This window comes from Danio rerio, chromosome 5, assembly GCF_049306965.1.
Source record: "Danio rerio strain Tuebingen ecotype United States chromosome 5, GRCz12tu, whole genome shotgun sequence".
NCBI lineage: Eukaryota > Metazoa > Chordata > Actinopteri > Cypriniformes > Danionidae > Danio > Danio rerio.
The window spans coordinates 15,363,358-15,375,438 of record NC_133180.1 but is presented as its reverse complement, the minus strand read 5'-3'; the positions used below and the strand labels follow the sequence as shown (position 1 = coordinate 15,375,438).

Genomic DNA, 12,081 nt, shown 5'->3' with positions numbered 1-12,081 from the left:
CAGGACAATGACCCAAAGCGAACCGCCAAAATATCAATGGAGTAGCTTCAGAACAATTTGGTGAAAGTCCTTAAATGGCCCCGCCAGTGCCTAAACCCAATTGAACATCTCCGGCGATATCTGAAAATGTTTGTATACCGTTGCTTCCCATCCAACCTGATGGAGCTTGAGAGGTACTGCAAGTATTGAGCAAAGGCTGTGAATACTTATGTACATGTGATTTTTCAGGTTTTTTAGTTTTAATAAATTTGCAACAATTTCAAAAAAATCTTTTTTCACATTGTCATTATGGGCTATTGTGTGTAGAATTCTGAGGAAATTAATAAATTTAATAAAGTTTTTAATAAGGTTGTAACGTAAAAAATGTGGAAAAAGTGAAACTCTGTGAATACTTTTCAGATGCACTGTATGTATACATAAATATTTACTCCAATTTCTGTTTAATGGTAAGAAGATTTACACATTTGTAAACATTTAATAACTAATTTCCAATATCTGATTTCTTTTATCTGTGCCATGATGACAGTGCATAATATTTTACCAGATAATTTTCAATATAGTAGTTTAACTAAGGCTTAACTAGTTTAGTTAGGGTAATTATGCAAGTTAGGGTAATTAGGCAAGTCATTGTATAACTGTGGTTTTTTCTTTAGACAATCAAAAAACAAAACTTAATGATGCTAATAACATTGAATTAAATGGTTTTTAAAAATATATTAAAATTGTTTTTGTTCTAGCCGAAATAAAAGAAATAAGACTTTCTGCAGAAGAAAAAATGTTTTAGGATATACTGTGAAAAATCCCTTGCTCTGTTAAACATCTTTTGGGATATAAGAAATATTGTGATGTTTAAAGTCTGCAATTTAGGTTAATCCTTTGCAGATATTTTCTTTGGCTTTGGCTTCCGTCAAGATGCTTATCTCTAAGCATTGTGTTTATTACGTGGACTGTTTTAAGCTGAGAATGCAGGCCGACAGATCAATTCAAGTGTTAAAATGCAGAGACGGGCCGTAATCCATTGAATCTACTCAAATGAGAATATAAGGGATTATCTGACGGGTTGTTGTTTTGCTTCCCGCTGTTTCGGCTCTAATGTTTCAGTCATAACCCCAGACATGCATATTAGATCTGTTTATCAATCTATCGGGCTGTCTGTCTTTCTGCAGAGAGAGAGCGATACACTATTGTTTTTTGGGGGAAACTCTCTTAATGCTTTTCTATTTCAGTATATTTTAAAATGCAATTTATTTCTGTGGAGCAAAGTTACAGTTTCTGAATCACTTCAGTTTTCAGAGTTACATAAGCCCTTATAAATCAAACTAATAATATTGATTTGCTGTACTTCTTATTTTAGGAAGATGTCTTCCTGCCAATTATTGAAAAAGTTCAGCAAAATTTGGATAAGAAACCACTTTTGCAGCATACAAGAAATTTTATTATACTCAATATTTGTTTATTTTAAAAAAATGGTGAAAAATTGTTAGTAAAATCTTATATTGTTGTTATTACCGACTTCTACGCTAAAAGATGGATCCATTTTGAAAAGCACACAGTGACTGCTACACTGTAAAACCCAATAAGTTAAAGTAACTTAAACCATTTAAGGAAACCAATTTCAACAAACCATTTAAGTTAAAAAACTAATCCAACTGAGTATTGTGAACTTAATCCATTTGAGTAAATGAAGCAATTTGAGCACAGTAAAATCCGATAAATGAAGAGAACTCAAATCAACTGAGTACTGTAAAATTCAACTCAACAAGTTAAGGCAATTGCTACAAACTATTTGAGTACTGTGAACTTATTTAAAATGGAGCAATGAGGTGTTTAATTAAATACCTCAGCAGACATCTTCCTGCCAATTATTGAAAAAGTTCAGCAAAATGTAGATGAGAAACACAAGAGAAAACATGTTTGCAGCATAAAAGCATTTGTTGTTATACTCTGTTTTTTTTTGTTGTTGTTTTTTTTTAAATCTGTGAAAGTATGTTAGTAAAATCTTATATTGTTGTGATTACCATCTACTAGGCTTAAAGATGGAACCATTTTGAAAAACACAGTGACTGCTAGCCAGTTTTGAGGAAAACACAACACAGTGGGGTTAGTGGGTGACAAATAAGCCACATTGTTGGACACCAATTAAACTAACAATATAATTTTTTGAATTTTGAGTGTAATGCTGGAAACTTTTTAAAATTAGTATTGTATTTTAATAGAAAATTCATAAAAATTAAAAATATATTATATTGCTAATAGTGCAAATAAGTGCATTGTATAATAATGGATAATAATGCAAATTAAATCCAAATGTGTTCCTCCAAAAGATAAATAAATAAACATGACTTGCTATGTAGAATAAAATAAATTAAGTACTGAGCAAATATACTATTTAAAATGAAAAGAATTAAAATTAATTGTGTGAAATCTGGCTTTTTACGTGTGTTACAACAACCCTCTGTCTGTTACAACTTGCACCGCATGTGGGGTAAATAGTAATATTTTTACTCCTGACACTTTTGGCAATACTGCACAGAAACTGTAGTTTCGACGATCATACTTTCAGTGCTCAGTTGTAGGAGAGGCTTGTGTGTTGTTTTTATAAAAATATGTTTTTTCTAACCCCATTACTTATTTGTCATTATTTGTCCAAAACCAAAAAGTGTTACTTTGTGCCCCACTCTCCCCTATATATATATATATATATATATATATATATATATATATATATATATATATATATATATATATATATATATATATATATATAAAATATTCAAAAGTGTTATGATGCACATATGTTTGTTGTATTATACTTGCTGAATATAATACAGATGCCATATATACTCACTTTTCACTTTTAGACCTATAGCACACTGTTTTATTGCAATATTAAATGTATTGTCCTGTTTTAACCTTAACATTTTACTAAAGCATAGTGTTAAAACAATTTGCCTAATAAATTTTTTTTCTTGTCAAAAACTGTTCTTAATATTCTTATTTTAACTAACTGCACACTAACAGGCTGATTAACGGCAACACGGATGCTCAAAGTACAGTATACACTTTAACACTGTAAAAGTCATTAAAATAATGCAGTAGGCTCCAGCACAGAAGCCCATTAGAGGAATGACAAATGCTTCACTCCGTCTTATTATGATGATATTCCGGCTCCGTTCCCGCACAGGACAGGGGATATTGGGGCGGAGACCTGTTTGTACTGCTTTTGTGAGGCACCGGTCCGCCTCATCGCTTTCCCGATACCCATCAGGAGGCAGTAGATCCTCCAGTGCAGTTTGTGTGAGTGAGTGTGTGTATGTGTGTGGCGCTTCCCATCCCCTGTAAGCACCTTTGTTTCTCTCGGAGAGCTTCACTTTAACAGGGGCGCGGGGTTCAAGTTGCTGAGACGGAGGGGGACCGCTTTGAAGAAGTGGATCTGGACGGGTTTAATACACCCTCCTCCCTCTCCAGAACTACTACTACAAAGGGAGTGAACGGAGAGAGTTCCGCTGCGTAAACCGACACCGACCATCGCGCCGCTCGCTCGCTGGCTCACTCGCTCTCCTGGCCGTCAAGAAAAGAAAAAGCATGCGGGAAAACGCAAGGAGCTGATCTTTCTTTGGAAAATGCTGGATTTGTTTGGGCTCGTTTTTAAAATGCTGATCTTGTAAGACCAAACGCTGTGTGCGTTTTCGTGCGTTTTTGGACGCGCTGACAGCCCGTGAGCGTTACGCACTGAGTCGCCAGAGGTAAGTTTGTCGCTTTCAATGCATATACAACTGGATTAGTATTGTTGCAGTGTTCTGTTATCGCAGCCATGCGTTCTATTAGAATTTGACGTCACATCATCGCGGGTTTAGATTTTTTTTATTTTAAATAAAAAACAAAATGCCGTTTATTCTAAAAGCGATGGGGGTGGACAGGATATTTGATACCGTCATTAAGTCAGTCAGTCATTCAGTCGGCGGAGCTCCAACTGTTGCCATATTGTTTAGATAAGTTCAAAATCTTAACTAAAGAGGGTTGCAACCATCAGAGATCAGAGTTTGTGTCACTTTGGCGAATATAACGGCGCAAACGCAGTGCGGTTTTCATTGCAGACACATCTCCGACGTAAATACAACACTAAACTTTATATGTGTCAGATTAAGTGAATATTCGCTGATTGTTTATTCTATATGTGATGGGGTTTCATATATTTTAATGCACAACATCAGCACTTTTTCCCCACAGTGCAGTTCCTGCCACGTTCACAGCACAATAAAACGCTTCTCTCAGAGGAACAACACAGCCATTAAGTGATGAACGTAGTCTGTGGATATTATTTGTCAAAGTGATGTTCAATGTGACTGAATCATTCTGGAGATTGACCACCAGCAGTTGGTTTTGTGCTGTGACACACGCAGAGCGTTTTTCCTTCTCTTCTTTCTTTTCTTGTGACTGCTCGTCTGTAATGAAATAAGTGTGCACTGCATACTGGCGATTACAGTAATTAGAGCATGGAGTGGACACTGGTGTTTTCATAGGTTGGGCGCTCGATCAGGGCAAAAAACCGATGTCCTAGGTTAACCTAAAGAAATAATAAAAAGCACTGTTATTTGCTCACCTTCATGTCTTTCCAAACACTTACGACTTTCTTTCCACTGTGGAATACAAAAGGAGGACTTTTTGATCACTGTTGACAATAACTAGTGACTGGAGACGTCTAGTCATAAACAAGACTATAAGTACATTAAAAAAGTTGTGCGCTTTATCATAAGTCTGAAGACTTGGAGACAGAATTTAAATTGTTATCCGGTGATCTTCCCCTTCCATTGAGCTGTTTTGACTGAAGAATCAGATCGGTCTGTTTTGTAAACGAGTCAGTCATGTTAAATTTGTGAACTGAATCAAACTCTTTTTTTTTATTTTTAGTTTACAAGATCTGCAAACTTTGCACCAGTTTTCCTATAAATGCTTTACTGGGGTTAGAAGAATCAGTGTGTTACTCCTGTCAGAGCTTTTACAGGTTTGACGTTCGTTCAGGGCAAAGAACCGGCGTCCTAGATTAACATAAAATATTATTTAAAAAACACTGTAATTGGCTCATTTTCATCTCTTTCCAAACATTTACGACTTTCTTTCCCCTGTGGAGTACAAAAGGAGGAGTTCTTGATCACTGTTTTTCATGCGTTGACAATAAGTAGTGACTGGAGACGTCTAGTCATAATATAAGTACATTAAATCGGCAGAAGAGTTGTGCGCTAAATCATAAGTCTGAGGACTTGGAGACAGAATTTAAGTTGTTTTTTGGTGATGTTCCCCCTCCATTGAGCTGTTTATGCTAAGTTGAACTCAAGAATCAGATCGGTCTGTTTTGTAAATGAGTCAGTCATGTTAAATTTGTGAACTGAATCTTTCACAAGTTCTGCAAACTTTGCACCATTTTTCCTATAAATACTTCACTGGGATTAGTCGAATCAGTGTGTTACTCCTGTTAGAGTTTTCATAGGTTCAAGGCACGGAACCGATGTTCTAGGTTAACCTAAAAAACTTATAAAAAACATTGTCATTTGCTCACCTTCATGCCTTTCGAAACATGTACGACTTTCTTTTCACTGTGGAGTACAAAAGGAGGAATTCTTGATCACTGTTTTTCATGTGTTGACTGGTGACTGGTGTCTAGTCATATATACTATAAGTACAATAAAAAGTTGTGCACTATATCATCAGTCTGAAGAATTGGAGACAGAATTTAAGTTGTTATTCAGTGATCTTCCCCTCCTTTGATCTGTTTATGCTTATAAATGAGTCATTCACATTAAGTTTATGAACTGAGATTTGACTAAAGGCCAACTTTGCACCATGTTTCCTACAAATACTTCACTGGGATTAGTCGAATCAGTGTGTAACTCCTGTCAGAGTCTGTTGGCATCTTCCAGCGATAATTTATGCGTATCAAACTTGCTGAATCTGTGCTTATCGGGTCATAGAATGAGAAATTACTTGTTGTAATCTGGTGATTGTCTTTGTGTTTGCTATGTTGTTTAATGGCCCTCAAAACTAAGAATAGATATAATGTATTCAACAATTAGAGAGCTGCTTCTCATGTGTGTTTTTATGAATTCATCAAAACAAGACTATCAGTGTGAGAATTTTAACTTCAATTTGGGATGTTTGTCGTTGAAAAGACTTCAAAAAGACAACATTTGGGATACTTTTGTGGTCTTTCTGATGTTTGACATCTTCATTTACCATTCATAGCCTATGCATGGAAAAGCCCAATCAGCTAGAGGGGTTTATGGCGAGTTAATGATTACAGAACATATTTTTTTAGGATAAAGTATAGTTTTAAATGCTGAGTTTTGGTTTGCTAGTTGTTTTGAGGGGACATACAGCTGCAATCAGAATTATTAGCCCCCTGAATTATTAGCCCTCCTGTTAATTTTTTTCCCAATTTGTGTTTAACGGAGATTTCTTCCTAACATTTCTAAACATAATAGTTTTTTCTGTAGACTATTGAAAAAAAAGCTTAAAGGGGCTAATAATTTTGACCTTAAAATAGTTTTTAAAAATTAAATTTTATTCTAGCCGAAATAAAACAAATAAGACTTTCTTCAGAAAAAAAGTATTATCAGACATACTGTGAAAATTGCCTTGCTCTTTTAAACATAATTCAGGAAATATTTAAAAATTAATAATTCAGATTGCAACTGTATTTAGTAAATTCACCCACATTGTGTCTTAATTAAATCCCCAAAATGACACAAGGTGTATGAACAGCTTAAGCTGAGAAGAATAAATGTGAATGGGAATTTATAGCTTGTCTTTGTGAAATCCCGAGCACAGTTTGTATCATCACATCCAAGAACAATCGATTGTCCATTATAATATGGTGATTCATTCAGTGTCTGTTACCGCAGAGGAGACTGGAAGAGTCTAACAAAGGTCTTTATTATTGTGACGTGGGCCGTCATACGCACTCGTCATTGTCTATTAATGAACAGTGGAAGGAGAGCAGATCGGTAACGGCATAATTGTGCTCCATTCATGTTTGTTTTCAAGATAGTGCATTAAATGCATTTGGCAGGGAATAGCTTACCGGGGGCCCATACACTGTCACCCCTTCAGCCCAGATGTTCTTCAAATCCATTGAGAGTCAAATTGGGCTCCTGGAGGGAAGATCTACTCATTGTTGTACCACAATAGACTTGCATCCTTCCGTAGTCTATAATACCTGAGTCACACACACACAGAGATTCCCATACAAGGTTTAGCACTTTAACAGGGGATTCGCAAGGACAAGAGAAGCTATTTGTATTCTGATCATCCGGTGCTTCATCTGAGATGTTGAATAGCAGATCCTATTCTGACTTTGATATCAGATTCTTTAAAGAGAGATCAGGTAACGTACAAATGTTCTCCATGAGCTAACATCTAAATTAACCAGCCTGAAATGAAATGTTTCATCGGATCAGGTAGAAATATGTGTTTGCGACTGCGTTTGCGCACTCATAGTGTATTCATTCAGAAATAAGGGCTATCCTTGAGCGTTCAAATCACAGTTTGACTTTTTATGCATGCGTTTGTGGTGAAATGTCAGGAATAAACCATCCATTTTAATTGGATTATCATCTCAAAGGCAGTCATAATTCCCGGCTGAAGTGCATCGGAAGCTATTGTGATGTCAACAGCGTTGCATAGAGCAATCGAAAGCACCTGTATGGAATCCGAAAGCCTCTTTTCTAAGCCGTCCCGAGCGCTCGCTATCTGCCCCTGCAGGAACTGGTATCACATGAATGAATTATTGGATTACATCCCTGACATCACGTAGCAAATGTTCTGGCCTTGGGTCTTGTTATGATCGTGTGGTTTTTGCGGACACGGTCGCACAATTAAGGCATGCAGCTAACCAACGTGACGTGTCCCTGAAATGCCTCTGCGGCCAGTGAATAGCAATCAATTGGCGGGCATGATGCCTCACCTTCCGTCCTCCGGCTTATTGTGAAGTGTGTTTCCTATTCAAGCCCGCACAAGGGTTATTTGTCCCTCGTTCTCTGCTGGGAGTTGATGTGCGGTGGCCGCACGTATTGACGGCGACCCCTTCGACTAGAACCCTCATTATTCTCTATCAGTGTGTGCGCCTATATGCCATTTCCTCTCTGCCTCTAGTTAGTCTCTCTGTTTCCTGGCTTCCACCTGTATTAGTAATGAGCGCAATGCTACTCCTGGCGTCTCAGGAGAGATGTGTAAAAGTGGAGAGAGGTCATGCGGACCCTGATCTGGAGTGGACGCTCGTCTGGCGAGACGGGTGAGTGAAAACAGCAGGGGCTGGAGATGGACATGGGTGATGTTTAGATAAGTGGATGGGGAAAAGTGTTTTAAGAGCAGGACTGCAAATATAGAAGAGATTGCTTGTGTGTTTGTGAGTGTGTGTGTGTGTGTGCGTGTGTGTGTGTGTGGATGGAAGGGCAGCTTGTGTGCATTTGTGTTAAGGGTAGAGCTTTTTCCACCATCCCCCAGTGTGTTTACACATATTGGAATGATGTGATGCCGCTTGTGTGTGTGTGTTTGTTCGTGTGTGCGCAGCTGTGGGCCTGCACATCCGCACAGAGCTGTGAAAGTGATACAGAGACTTGACCGTTTCAGAAAAACTAAGTTTTGACCGAAAAACCTTTAAAAAGGCCTATTAAAGAAAAATATTTCCCCTGAGGTACTCTATTGTGTAGTTTCAGACCTGTTTTTTTAGTTAGTTAACCTGGAATGTTAAAAAGCACAACAAGAGACAATTCATTAAAAAAAAAAAAAATAAAATGTGCGCAACATTAACTGACCATCAAGTGCTTTCAAGTTACTGTTAAACACTAAAGACTATGTTTTAAAAAAAGTTGACAACCAAGCATTTCCATTTTTGTAATGTAATGTAATGTAATGTAATGTAATGTGTTTTTCTATAGCGCATTTATCGTGTATAGCCATACACCCAAAGAGCTTCACAATCATGAGGGGGGGTCTCTCCATAACACCACCAGTGTGCAGCATCCACTTAGATGATGCGACAGCAACCACAGGACAACGGCACCAGTGCGCTCACCACACACTAGCTATAGGTGGAGTGAAGAGAAAGTGATAAGACCAATTCGTGTATGGGGATGATTGAACCATGATGGGTAAAGGCCCCCTTCACTATACTGGGGTGTTAGGACTGACACAGACCACAGGCTGAGCGCCCCCTACTGGCCTCACTAACACCACTTCCAACAGAAACCTAGTTTTCCCATGTGGTCTCCTATCCGGAAACTGACCAGGCTCAGCCCTGCTTATCTTCAGTGAGTAACCGGGCATGAGCTGCAGGGTGATATGGCTGTGGTCGTTTTTCTGTGAACCATACCTTTAGAATTTGTATTGCAGTTACTTTGTAGACAAAAAATATCTTAAGTTGTAAGTTTTTAACCCAGACCAGAAACAAAGTTTCTGGACAATACAGTGGAAGTGAAAGGGGTCTACTGTTGCTTTGGACTTCGTTGACTTTTATTGTATTCACCCTAATGTCATTCCAAAAATTAAGGCCCCATTTACACCTAGTATGAAGATGTGTCAGTCCATGAACAGTGAGCTTTGCTCAATACAGTTGTAAACTGGGTATCAAATAGGTACGCAGTGTTGACTGACCCTCTTTTCCACTGTTAATCACCATAGACTCTGACAACCAAGTATTTACATTTTTCTACGAAACATTCCTGTGAAACCTTTAAAATTTGTAGACAAAATAACTCTTAAATTGTATGTTTTTGCCAGAACAATCTGCATTTTGGACCATACAGTGGAAGTGGAAGGGTTCCAGTGTTGCTTTGGACCTCATTGAGTTTCATTGTATTCACCCTAATGCTGTTCCAAACCTGTATGAATACAAATTAAGGCCCCATTCACACCTAGTATTAAGATGTGTTTTCATTAATCCATTAACATTGAGCAATGCTCAATACAGTTGTAAATGGGGATCTAAAATGTTTTGAGCTTGACCACTTGTGCCCTTTTTCAGACATAGTCAAAATGACATTCGATTGTATTCATGGTGTAAATGCTCAGTCGAACAACTACACGCCTACTTTTCCCCTACTGACCAAACATTTGATTGTTGTAAGACGTATAGTGAAAAAACGTATCAAAAGAAGCTACACTTGTGTCACTGTAAAAAAGCTGTATAGATACTTTAAAAAGTTAGTAAACCTATTGCATGTTGGAACGGTTAAGTTGTCTTAACTTCATTTTTATAATTAATCGCCTCACAGCAAGAAGGTCACTGGTTTGAGCCTCGGCTGGATCAGTTGGCATTTCTGTGTTCTGTTTGCATGCTCTTCCCGTGTTCGCGTTGGTTTCCTCCGTGTGCTCCGGTTTCCCCCACAGTCCAAAGACGTAGTTTAGGTGAATTGGGTAAGTTAAAATTGTCCGTAGTGTATGTGTATGAATGAGTATGTATGGATGTTTTCCAGTGATGGGTTGCAGCTGGAAGGACATCCGCTGCGTAAAACATGTGGCTTAAACTCGCTCATTCAGAGGCTGGACTCTGCAGACGTGCAAAAGCTTTAACGATAAGGTAAACACAATACAAAAGTCTCTATCCAGAGCTCCTTCATGGGACTCGACACTTGTAAACACTCTCTGTCTTGGGCTCTCTATCACCTCTGCCCACACTCATCAGCGCTAACAAGCTGTCCAATCACAGAGCTTGCGCTACATGACATTGCGACCTGTAGTTACTTTTTTTGAGAGGTGCGCATCAGGGCTATGCGAGGGCTATGCGTCCAAGCGTAGGCTGCGCCGTAGCATACGCGTGCCCTTGATGCAGGAGTATAAATCAGCCTTAAGCTGAAAAGAAAATTAATGAATGTATGAACAATTTTTAAGTTTACAATTTTTAAAAAAAAATTTTTAAAAGCTAATCATTATAAAGAAACTGGTTTACTCACTTTTAAAAAAGTAAAGACAACTTATAGTTATATTTCTTACAGTGTGTTGTACCAAAACACAAAGATTATGATTAAAGCTGCTGTCGAAGTTGCCATCCATGTACTGTACTTCTAATTCATGATATTTCCTGCTCTCTCTAGACAAGAAATCATTTATTCAGTAGTATTTTGTCACATTGTGCACTTCCACAAAAGTGATACAGGACAAAAAAATTAATTTTTTGCCGAACTACTTATTCAAAATGAGCTGAATCAACACAATCCTTGAGAGTTTTTAAGGGATAACTTAATTGTTTTAAGTTCAATTAACTTACATAAAAAACTGTTAAAAAAGTTAACTTAATCGATTTGTGTTAGGACAACATGAAGGAATCACTTCAAATGCATAATACAAGGTTGAAAAATATTTTGAAGCATTTTTTTTTCTGTATAAAGAAAGACAACACCAAAAAAAAAGTATTGCTTTACAGGTTTGCACTGACATTATGGTACATAAACACTGACAGAATGTTAATTTCCGTGAACTTTCCCATTTAAAAAACTCATAAAGTGCACCTCCTCGTAAAAAGTAGACCACCTCACCTTGATTGCCATTTCCACCAACGTTCCTTCACCTCATTTTGCTACTTCCACCCAGGGGCTTGTTTTCTCGGTACCGAGATGGATCCATCAGGCCAGTTTCGCGTGTCTTTTACGAGCTGCATATGGAGGCCGTGCAAAGGGGAAAGGTGGAAAGCGTAGGCCTTCTCATTTGCTAGTAAATGACCAGTATCGACCATCTGCTATTTTAGTATCGTTCCCCACAGGCTCTGCTTGCGATTTTTCAGGCCGAGCAGCATCTGTGTATTCGTACACAACTCGCGCTTGTGTTTATATGACTTCTCTTCCAGTCCATCCTAAAATTAAGGTCAGATTTTTTTGTTTTTCCCTATTCAATGCCTGGCAGCTACAGGTAGGAGCTGAACTGCATTAAAATAAAAAAGGCCGGTCGGTGATTTGCTTTTGTGTGAGCCATTTCCAAATGTCCTTTCGGAAATGGTGTTTACAGAAACGTTATTTAGAAGCACAATCACATGTTTATGCTTTGTGCGAGTGCAGATTTAGTCCTCCCTCAAAGCGCTTTTCTGTCTCTCAC

The 12,081-nt window shown here is 37.9% G+C and overlaps 1 protein-coding gene across 16 annotated transcripts in view; it reads left to right on the top strand.

Annotated features, from left to right (window-relative positions):
• The window catches only part of sema4c (sema domain, immunoglobulin domain (Ig), transmembrane domain (TM) and short cytoplasmic domain, (semaphorin) 4C), a 656,757-nt gene that overhangs the window by 530,214 nt on the left and 114,462 nt on the right, over nt 1-12,081 (top strand). For 3 of the 16 annotated variants that reach the window (XM_005168615.6, XM_073950588.1, XM_073950592.1), the window contains exon 1: nt 3,286-3,746. The exons of the other annotated variants lie outside the window; for them this stretch is intronic. The gene's annotated coding sequence lies outside the window, so the exon portion shown is untranslated. Of the gene's footprint in view, nt 1-3,285; nt 3,747-12,081 lie in introns of those variants that run through there. 16 annotated transcript variants of the gene reach the window in all.